The following is a 12,493-nucleotide window of genomic DNA, read 5'->3' on the forward strand; positions in this document are numbered from 1 at the left end:
TTTGATAAGCTCAAACAAATATAAGTGAAGATCATGAACATAAAAATTTTTATTTCTCTCAAAATAATCTAAGTGAAGCAAGAGAGAATTCTTTTCAATTTTACTAACCCCCAAATAAGTCTAAGTGAAGCATGAGAGCATTTCTTCAAAAATAACAAACCACACCGTGCTCAAAAAGAATAAGTGAAGTACTAGAGCAAATCCATGGCTCTAAAAATTTAAGTGTACCATAGGAGCAAGCATAGCATAATTTTTTGGCTCTCTAAAAAGTTGTCTCCAGCAAGTATTAAACACTTAAAACACAGAACAAAACAAGCAAAGACTCATATCATACAAGACGCTCCAAGCAAAACTCATATCATGTGACGAATACAAATATAGTTTGAAGTAAAATACCAATGGTTGTTAGAAGAAAGCCGGGATGCCACTCGGGGGCATCCGCAAGCTTACTTGCTGGCTAATTCTTTGAATATTATCTTGGGGTGCCTGGGGCATCCCCAAGCTTAGCCTTTTGCTTAGCCTTATTCCTTCATCCATCGTAAGACAACCCAAAACTTGAAAACTTCAATCACACAAAACTCAAACAAAACCTTTGTGAGATCTGTTAGTATAAGAAACCAAACCACTACTATAAGTACCGTAGCACACCTATTCTTATTTTGTTTTTGCATTATATCTACTGTATTCCAACTTTTATATGGCAAAAACTCATCAAAGAAAACCATAGAATCATCAAAACAAGCACACAACCCAAAGAAAACAGAACAGTATGTAGTAATCTAAATATTTTGAATACTTCTGTAACTCCAAAAATTATGAAATAAATTGTTGGATGTGAGGAATTTGTCTATTCATCCTATGCAAAAATAATCAACTTAAAATCACTCTTCTGTAAAAAGTGACAAATAATCTCGTGAGTGCAAAAGTTTCTGTTTTTTCAGCAAGATCAAATAAACTTTCACCCAAGTCTTCCCAAAGGCCTTGCTTGGCACAAACACTAATTAAGACAAAAAAACACCACAATCGTAACAATAGCAGAATTTTGCTAACACTCAAGAACAGAAAAAAAAGCAAAAATAAGTTTTATTCATTGGGTTGCCTCCCAACAAGCGCTATCGTTTTACGCCCCTAGCTAGGCATAACGCGTAGGATCAAAGTGTTGTCATCTTTGGTTCTAGATCCATTAGATGCCCTCATGATTGATTCATATGGTGGACTAATTCTTGTTCTAGGGAAGTGTTCCATTTCCTTTCTTAGTGGAAATTGAAATTAAATATTGCCTTCTTTCATATCAATCACGGCACCAATAGTACGCAAGTACGGTCTACCAAGAATAATTGGACAAAGACGGATTGCAATCAATATCAAGAACAATAAAATCTATGGGAATATAATTCCTATTTGCAAGAATAATAACATAATTAATTCTGCCCATAGGCTTTTTAATAGTAGAATCCGCTAAGTGCAAATTTAAAGAGCATTCTTCAATAATGGTAAGACCAAGCACACCACATAAAGATTTGAGAACTGTAGAAACACTAGCACCCAAGTCACACAAAGCAAAACACTCATAATTTTTAATCTTGACTTTGATAGTAGGTTCCCACTCATCATGCAATTTTCTCGGGATTGAAACTTCTAATTCCAACTTTTCTTCAAAAGCTTTCATCATGGCGTCAACAATATGTTTAGTAAAAGCTCTATTTTGTTCATAAGAATGGGGTGAATTTATCATGGACTGCAACAAAGAAATACAATCAACCAAAGAGCAATCATAATTAAAGTCTTTGTAATCCAAAATAGTGGGCACATCACTAGTTAAAGTCTTGACCTCTTCATACCCACTTTTATCAATTTTCTCAACAAGATTTTCACCCTCCGAATCATAGGGACGCCTTCTAACTAAAGTTGACTCTTCTCCAATCCCTTTTTCATCAATCTTAAATTTACTAAGCAAAGAATCAATAGAAGAAACACCAATCACTTTAAGATCTTCATCACTTTTATGATAGTAATCACAAGAAAATGCTCTTTCTAAAATTCTCTTTTAGCTCTAAGCATAGCGGATCTTTTCTTACTTTCATCCATAGAAACATAAAGAGATTTAGTTGATTCTTCAACCTTAGGCACAAAAAATTTCATCTTGAGAGTTTCTACATCATGAGAAATTCTATCAACACTTCTAGACAAATCATCAATTTTATTCAACTTTTCTTCTATCGAAGTGTTGAAAGCCTTTTGCGTATTGATAAATTCTTTAATATTGCTCTCAAGATCAGAGGTGTTTATATTATTATTATAGATGGGATTACCATAGGAATTACCATAATTATTGGAGGAATTACTAGGAAAAGGCCTAGGATTAAAATTACCTCTATAAGCATTGTTACTGAAATTGTTTCGCGAGACAAAATTCACATCTATGGCATCACTATTTTGCTCAATCAAAGTAGACAAAGGCACATCATTAAAATCAATAGGAGCACTTTTATTAGCAACCAACTTCATAAGAGCATCAACTTTTTCACTCAAAGGATTTATTTCTTCTATCGGATTGACCTTTTTACTAGTATGAGCTCTTTCGGTATGCCATTGCGAGTAATTTGCCATAATATTGTCTAGAAATTTAGTAGCTTCACCCAAAGTAATTTCCATAAAAGTACCCCCTGCGGCGGAATCTAAAAGATAGCGAGAAACAAAATTCAATCCCGCATAAAAATTTTGTATGATCATCCAAAGATTTAACCCATGAGTTGGGCAATTCCTTAGAATCAATTTCATCCTTTCCCAAGATTGTGCAACATGCTCATGTTCAAGTTGCTTGAAATTCATGATCTGGGTTCTAAGAGAAATATTTTTTGTGGGCAGAAAATACTTAGTGATAAAAGCATCTTTACACTTGTTCCAAGAATCGATACTATTGCAAGGCAAAGAAGAAAACCAATTTTTTGCACGATCTCGCAAAGAAAACAGAAATAACTTCAACTTCACAACATCATTGTCCACATATTTTTTTTCTTTTGCATATCGCATAATTCCACGAATGTGTTAAGATGGGACGCGGCATCCTCATTAGGAGTACCGACAAATTGATCTTTCATGACAAGATTCAGCAAAGCAGTATTAATATCACAAGACTCCGCACTAGTGGCGAGAGGAGCAATTGGAGTGCTAATAAAATCATTGTTGTTGGTATTTGAGAAATCACACAACTTGGTGTTCTCTTGATCCACGATGACTACACAAAAAGATTGCACTCAAAAACAGATCTGACGAGAAAACGGCGAACGAAAAAGAGGGCGAATAAAACGGCAATTTTTTACGAAGTGGGGGAGAGGAAAATGAGAGGCAAATGGCAAATAATGTAAATTGAGAGAAGATGAGATTTTTGATTAGGAACTTGGTTGATGTTGAAGATCCTCCTCGGCAATGGTGCCAGAATTTCCTTTTGATGTCTGCTAGAACTACGTCGGTATTTCCCCAAAGAGGAAGGGATGATGCAGTATAGCGACGGTAGGTATTTCCCTCAGTGATGAGACCAAGGTTATCAAACCAGTAGGAGAACCTCCTCACACCACGTAAACAACACATGCACACAAATAACAAATACTCGCAACCTGATGTGTTAAAGGGGTTGTCAATCCCTTCCAGGTACGGGGCCTCAAGATAGGCAAATAACATCAAGTAAAAGTGGTAGATAGGATAAATAGATCGTGGATCAAATAAATTGCAGCAAGGTATTTTTGTATTTTTTGGTTTAATAGATCTGAAAATAAATGCAAGGGAAAATAGATCGCAAAGGAAAATATGATGAAAAGAGACCCGGGGGCCGTAGGTTTCACTAGTGGCTTCTCTCGAGAATAATAGCAAACAGTGGGAAAACAATTACTGTTGGGCAATTGATAGAACTTCAAATAATCATGATGATATCCAGGCAATGATCATTATATAGGCATCACGTCCAAGATTAGTAAACCGACTCCTGCCTGCATCTACTACTATTACTCCACACATTGACCGCTATCCAGCATGCATCTAGTGTATTAAGTTCATGAGAAAATGAAGTAATGCCATAAGAACGATGACATGATGTAGACAAGATCCATTTATCTATTGCGTAGATATAGATCTCGTCTTGTTATCCTTAGTAGCAACGATACATACGTGTTCGTTCCCCTTCTGTCACTCGAATCAAGCATCGTAAGATCAAACCCACTAAAAAGCACCTCTTCCCATTGCAAGATAAATAGATCAAGTTGGCCAAACAAAACCCAAATATCGGAGAAGAAATACGAGGCTATAAGCAATCATGAATATAAGAGATCAAAGAAGACTCAAATAACTTTCATGGATAAAAAGATAGATCTGATCATAAACTCAAAGTTCATCGGATCCTAGCAAACACACCGTAAAAAGACTTACATCATATGGATCTCCAAGAGACCATTGTATTGATAATCAAGAGAGAGAGGAAGCAATCGAGCTACTAACTACGGACCCATAGGTATACAAAGAACTATTCACGCATCATAGGAGAGGCACCAATGGAAGTGGTGAACCCCTCCATGACGGTGTCTAGATTGGAGCTGGTGGTTCTGGACTCTGCAGCGGCTGGAATTGATTTTCGTCGACTTCCCTAGGGTTTCTGGAATATTGTGGTATTTATAGAGTGAAGAGGCGGTTCAGGGGGCACCCGAGGTGGGCAGCACCTACCAGGGCGTGCCTGGGCCTCCTGGTGTGCCCTGGTGGGTGCTGCCCCCCTCGAGCAGCCCCCCAGGTGCTTCCTTGGCCCACTGGCTTTCTAGTGGCCAAAAAAATCCTCTAGGAGTTTCATTGCGTTTGGACTATGTTCGATATTGATTTCCTGGTATGTAAAAAGCATGCAGAAAACAGTAACTAGCACTGGGCACTATGTCAATAGGTTAGTACCAAAAAATGATATGAAATGACTATAAAATGATTGTAAAACATCCAAGAATGATAATATAACAGCATGGAACAATCAAAAATTATAGATACGTTGGAGACGTATCAGTTTTCTATGTGAAGGACATGTCTACCAAGCCGAGAAAAAGAAAAGATAAGGAAGCGAATACATCATACGATGAGCCAAAGCGCCACATAGTTCTTTCAGGGAAATGAAACATCGTGGGAGTGGAGGACAAGATAGACATGTTAGAAGATTATGAAAAGTTTCATGAAATTTCTCCCTTCACAGTGAATATTGACCCGAGCATCCAGTTAAATGATGAAGATTGTCCATGGTTACAGCACAAAGGGACACACACGAAGAAAAAGTTCTATACCCAAAGATCCCACTTTGGGATGTGACCGGCTTCACTGTCACCGCTTTCTTCTCTAGTGAGTTTTCAGACTTATATATCTGGAAAGTGCCACTTCGGACAAACCATAGGGAATCTTTGTCATAGTTAGGGTACTTATGTGTTTTGGCATTTGAAACGCAAAGAAATATTATGTACAAACAAATGTTCAACCCTTTCTGACTTCATTTGATATTTTTCATGCATTTACTGAATTTTTGAGCTAAATGGCCGTAAAATTGAAAAGAACTACAAATGAACTCTGAAAAGGTTGAAAGTTGGCATGGTATTATCATTTCACCCACATAGCATGTGCTAAAAAGTTGAGAGGGTTACGACAAAAACTGGGTGCACTTCGTGTACAAAATGGACAATCTCTTTCGAAGTATCAGGGCTTCATACGAATACTCGTCTGTTACAAAGGCATTTCATTTTTTTAAACTTATTTCAACTTCAGACTTTTTATGCGTTAAGTATGCAGCATTAGAAGCCACGTCATCAATTTTCAACCCTTTTTGACTTCATTTGCTATTTTACATGCATTTACTGATTTTTTTGAGCCAAATCACCCTGAAATTGAAAAGGACTATAAATGAACTCTTAAAAGGTTGAAAGTTGGCATGGTATCATCATTTCACCCACATAGCATGTGCTAAAAACTTGAGAGGGTTACGGCAAAAACTGGATGCACTTCGTGTACAAAATGGACACGTATCAAGGTTTCGAACGAAAACTCATCTGTTACAAAGGCATTTCATTTTTTAACTTATTTCAACTCTAGTATTTTTGTGTGTTCAGTATGCACCATTCGAAGCCATGTCATCAATTTTCAACCATTTCTGACTTCATTTGCTATTTTTCATTCATTTACTAAATTTTTGAGCTAAATGACCCTGAAATTGAAAAGGACTACCAATGAACTCTTAAAAGGTTGAAAGTTGGCATGTCATCATCATTTCACCCACATAGCATGTGCTAAAAAGTTGAGAGGGTTACGACAAAATTTGGATGCACTTCGTGTACAACATGGACAATCTCTTTCGAAGTATCAGGGTTTCTGACGAAAACTCGTCTGTTACAAAGGCATTTCATTTTTCTAAATAACCTAAGAATTACCAAATTGAATATATGATAAAACACACTAATATTAAATAGCAGAAAAAAAGAATCACTAAAAAAACTATTTTTAAAGTAAAGTTATACACAAACTAGTGATTCACACAAATTTCAAACAATTCAATTTTAAACTATTCAAATTTGAAAACTACTTGCACTAAAAGAAAGTTTATAATTTTATACCTAAATCAAAAGGATTCACAAATAAACTCTAAATAAAGCAAAAAACAACTCAGAAACAAAAGAAAATAAATAAAGTAGAAAAAATGAAAAATAAATAAATTAAAAAAGCCTGCCTACTCGGCCATAACGGCCTGCATACGACTAGAAACCCAACCTGTAGTTGGGCCAGGATGCAGGCCCGCAAGGCCCAGTAGGCCCAATAGGGCAGTGATGCGTCTCCAGCGTATCTATAATTTTTTATTGTTCCATGCTCTTATATTATCATTCTTGGATGTTTTACAATCATTTTATAGTCATTTTATATCATTTTTTGGTACTAACCTATTGACATACTGCCCAGTGCAAGTTGTTGTTTTCTGCATGTTTTTTACATCGCATAAATCAATGCCAAACGGATTCCAAACACAACGAAACTTTTTGAGGATTTTTTTGGGCCAGAAGACATCCAGTGGGCCAAAAAAGCACTTGGGGGTGCCTCGAGGGAGGCAGCGCCCACCAGGGAGCGCGTGGGGGCCCAGGCGCGCCCAGGTGGGTTGTGCCCACGTCGGGTACCCCCTGAACCGCCTCTTTGCTCTATAAATACCCCAATATTCCAGAAACCCTAAGGGAGTCAACGAAAATCAATTCCAGCCGCCGCAGAGTCCAGAACCACCAGATCCAATCTTGACACCATCACGGATAGGTTCAGCACTTCCATTGGTGCCTCTTCGATGATGCGTGAGTAGTTCTTTGTAGACCTGCGGGTCCATAGTTAGTAGCTAGATGGCTTCCTCTCCCTCTCTTGATTATCAATACAATGGTCTCTTGGAGATCCATATGATGTAAGCGTTTTTGCGATGTGTTCATTGGGATCCGATGAACTTTGAGTTTATGATCGGATCTATGTTTTTATCCATGAAAGTTATTTGAGTCTTCTTTGATCTCTTATATGCATGATTGCTTATAGCCTCGTATTTCTTCTCCAATACTTGGGTTTTGTTTGGCCAACTTGATCTATTTATCTTGCAATGGGAAGATGTCCTTTGTGATGGGTTCGATCTTATGGTGCTTGATCCCAGTGACAGAAGGGGAAATGACACGTATGTATCGTTGCTATTAAGGATAACAAGATGGGGTCTATTTCTACATAAATAGATCTTGTCTACATCATGTCATCGTTCTTATTTGCATTACTCCGTTTCTCCATGAACTTAATACACTAGATGCATACTGGATAGCGGTCCATGTGTGGAGTAATAGTAGTAGATGCAGGCAGGAGTCGGTCTACTAATCTTGGACATGATGCCTATATAATTATCATTGCCTGGAAATCGTCATGATTATTTGAAGTTCTATCAATTTCCCAATAGTAATTGTTTTCCCACCGTTTGCTATTTTTCTCGAGAGAAGCCACTAATGAAACCTACGGCCCCCAGGTCTCTTTTCATCATATTTGCCTTTGCGATCTATTTTACTTTGCATTTATTTTCGGATCTATTAAACCAAAAACACAAAAATACCTTGCTGCAATTTATTTGTTCCGCGATCTATTTATCCTATCTACCACTTTTACCTCATGTTATTTGCCTATCTTGAGGCATTGTACCCGAAAGGGATTGACAACCCCTTTAACATGTCGGGTTGCGAGTATTTGTTATTTGTGTGCAGGTGTTATTTACGTGGTGTGAGGAGGTTCTCCTACTGGTACGATAACCTTGGTCTCATCACTAAGGGAAATACCTACCGTCGCTATACTGCATCATCCCTTCCTCTTTGGGGAAATACCGACGTAGTTCTAGCAGACATCAAAAAGAATTTCTGGCACCATTGTCGTGGTGGATTTTCAACATCAACCAGGTTCCTAATCACAAATCTCATCTCCTCACGATTTACATTATTTGTCATTTGCCTCTCGTTTTCCTCTCCCCCACTTCACAAAACTTTATCGCTTTATTTCGCCCTCTTTTTCGTTCACCGTTTTCCCATCAGTTCTGTTTTTGAGTGCAATCTTGTTGTGAAGTCATCATGACTCAAGAGAACACCAAGTTGTGTGATTTCTCGAATACCAACAACAATGATTTTATTAGCACTCTGATTGCTCCTCCCGCCACTAGTGCGGAGTCTTGTGATATTAATACTTCTTTGCTGAATCTTGTCATAAAAAATCAATTTGTCGGTACTCCTAATGAGGATGCCGCATCCCATCTTAACACATTTGTGGAATTATGCGATATGCAAAAGAAAAAAAGATGTGGACAATGATGTTGTGAAGTTGAAATTATTTCCGTTTTCTTTGCGAGATCATGCAAAAAATGATTTTCTTCTTTGCCTCGCAATAGTATCAATTCTTGGAACAAATGCAAAGATGCTTTTATCACTAAGTATTTTCTGCCTGCAAAAATTACTGGGATAATTGTATTTGAGCCCTTAGTTATGTCACCCTCGATAGAAATACCCCTAGTTTTGTAAAACACGCGGTCTTGCCCAACTCAGTTAGCTTGCTTTGTGTTTTTGCCCTTCTGTCACGGTTCCGTCCAGTCAGCGCCGTTTGACCATGTCTTGACCGTTTGTGGACTTTTCGTTGGACCATTTTGCCCCTGCTTCTTCACTCTCTGTCGAGACACTGCCAAGTGGGACCCATCACCATCCCATGTTCCCTTTTATTTCTCTCCTGCCGGTCAAACCCTAGTCCCGGATGCCCTTCGCCCCTCTCTCAGATCCCGTTGGCGCTGGGGCCACACATCCCGTCCATGGCCAACGAAGGAAGGCTAGCGGAGGTCCCATCGATGGTGGAGCCACGGATCCCATCGGGGTTGGGCTCAACGGCCCGCAGGAGCAAAACCACCCTGACCCGCCTCGTTTCCGTGCCTGAGGTACGCCTCATCTCTGCAGTCGTTCGTCGGGGTTGGGCGCGAGCGCCGCCCTGCCCGTGCACCTTCCTTCTCCCTTTCTCTATCGATTCTCTCTGTCTCTCTCACCCTCCTCTTTTCTCTTCACCGATAGGAGCAGGGAGCAACCCCAAAGCCACCATGTCACTGCCCATGGAGGTCCATCTCTCGATCCATTCACCGCCGCCGCGAGCCCTGTTCGATCTGGTGATGGATTGTGTGAGGCATGAACTGCAGTGCATGTGTCCCTGTTGACCCTCGTCCACGCCAACGCGGGTCAGCCTCCACCGACGCCTCCCTCTGGCCCAGATCCACAGCGCCCCAAGGAAGGCACATATCTCGTCGGTGGCCAATGTATGCGGCGGCCGGGGACGCACAGTGGGGAGAGATGGTATGGAGGGTGGCGCGCGATGACCGGGGGACGCACGGTGGGGATAGATGGTGGAGGAGGGTGGCACGCGCCTCGCCCAGGCCTCCTTCCACGCTGCAGCGGCGGAGTCCAAGCGCTCATCGTGAGGACGCACGGGCGGGGAGGATTTGGCGAGCTCCGGCGCCGATTCTGTTGGTTCCGGCGAGCTCCGGCGCCGATTCGTTTGGCTTCGGCGAGCTCCGGCGCCGATTCGTTTGGCTCCGGCGAGCTCATCCCCCTCCTACAAAGGGCGTTTTTTAAATCGTTGGCCCAACATTTTTTAACACTTGACACAATGTAATTAGCTACTATAGCTAGCAACTATAGACTAATGATTAATTATATTCGAGATGAAACAGACCTTAAGTACTGATTTGTCTTAATCACTGGTGTTTTAGTTAGTTTATGTTGTGTTAATTATTGCATAAAAAAGGATTGCAAAATTGATGTTATGTTTACAACATGGCAGTGTCCATTAGAGATATTTGGTCCATTGTGGGTCCCACATGATAGTGAGAAGAGTGACAGATGGTTTTCTCAGTGGTGGGTCCCACTTGGAAGTGTCTATTCAAAGAGTGACAAAGCAGGGGCAAAATGGTCGAGCGAAAAATCCATAGACGGTCAACACACGGTCAAACGGCACTAACTGAATGGAAACGTGACGGAAGGGCAAAACCACAAGAGGAGCAAGTCGCCTTGGGCAAAACCAAGGATTTTCAAAAACTAAGGGCAAAACTGTCGAGTGGGACACAACTAGGGGCATAAAATCGATTATCCGAAAATTATTTCCCTTAGAACCCAGATCATGAATTTCAAGCAAGTTGAACATGAGCATGTTGCACAATCTTGGGAAAGGATGAAATTGATGCTAAGGAATTGCCCAACTCATGGGTTAAATCTTTGGATGATCATACAAAAAAATTATGCGGGATTGAATTTTGTTTCTCGTAATCTTTTAGATTCCATCGCGGGGGGTACTCTTATGGAAATTACTTTGGGTGAAGCTACTAAATTTCTAGACAATATTATGGCAAATTACTCATAATGGCATACTGAAAGAGCTCCTACTAGTAAAAAAAGTCAATTTGATAGAAGAAATAAATTCTTTGAGTGAAAAAGTTGATGCTCTTATGAAGTTGGTTGCTAATAAAAGTGCTCCTATTGGCTTTAATGTTGAGCCTTTGTCTACTTTGATTGAGCAAAATAGTGATGCCATAGATGTGAATTTTGCCGCGCGAAATAATTTCAATAACAATGCTTATAGAGGTAATTTCAATCCTAGGCCATTTCCTAGTAATTCCTCTAATAATTATGGTAATTCCTATGGTAATCCTACTTATAGTAATAATAGAAACACCTCTGATCTTGAGAGCAATATTAAAGAATTTATCAATACACAAAAAGCTTTCAACTCTTCGATAGAAGAAAAGTTGTATAAAATTGATGATTTGTCTATAAGTATTGATAGAATTTCTCATGATGTAGAAACTCTCAAGATGAAAAATTTTGTGCCTAAAGTTGAAGAATCAATTAAAGCTCTTTATGTTTCTACGGATGAAAGTAAGAAAAGAACGCTATGCTTAGAGATAAAAAAGAATTAGAAAGGGTATTTTCTAGTGATTACTTTCATAAAAGTGATGAAGATCTTAAAAATATTGGTGTTTCTTCCATTGATTCTTTGTTTAGTAAAATTAAGATTGATGAAAAAGGGACTGGAGAAAAGTCAACTTTAGTTAAAAGGCGTCCCTATGGTTCAGAGGGTGAAAATCTTGTTGAGAAAATTGATAAAGGTGGGTTTGAAGAGGTCAAGACTTTAACTAGTGATGTGCCCACTATTTTGGATTACAAAGACTTTAATTATGATAGTTACTCTTTGGTTGATTGTATTTCTTTGTTGCAATCCATGATAAATTCACCCCATGCTTATGAACAAAATAAAGCTTTTACTAAACATATTTTTGATGCTATGATGAAAGCTTTTGAAGAAAGGTTGGAATTAGAAGTTTCAATTCCTAGAAAATTGCATGATGAGTGGGAACCTAATATCAAAGTCGAAATTAAAAATTATGAATGTTTTGTTTTATGTGGCTTGGGTGCTAGTGTTTCTACAATTCTGAAATCTTTATGTGATGTCCTTGGTCTTACCAATATTGAAGAATGCTCTTTAAATTTGCACTTAGCGGATTCTATTATTAAAAAGCCTATGGGAAGAATTAATGATGTTATTATTCTTGCAAATAGGAATTATGTGCCCATATATTTTATTGTTCTTTACATTGATTGCAATCCGTCTTGTCCAATTATTCTTGGTAGATCGTTTTTACGTACTGTAGGGGCCGTGATTGGTATGAAAGAAGGCAATATTAAATTTCAATTTCCACTAAGGAAGGGAGTGGAACACTTCCCTAGAACAATAATTAGTCCACCATATGAATCAATCATGAGGGCATCTTATGGATCTAGAACCAAAGATGACAAAACATAGATCCTACGCGTTATGCCTAGCTAGGGGCGTTAACCAGTAGCGCTTGTTGGGAGGCAACCCAATGAATAAAATTTATTTTTGCTTTTTGCTTTTTGTTGTTGTGTGTTAGCAC

The sequence above is a fragment of the Triticum aestivum genome, chromosome 1B, assembly GCF_018294505.1.
Source record: "Triticum aestivum cultivar Chinese Spring chromosome 1B, IWGSC CS RefSeq v2.1, whole genome shotgun sequence".
Classification (NCBI taxonomy): Eukaryota; Viridiplantae; Streptophyta; class Magnoliopsida; order Poales; family Poaceae; genus Triticum; species Triticum aestivum.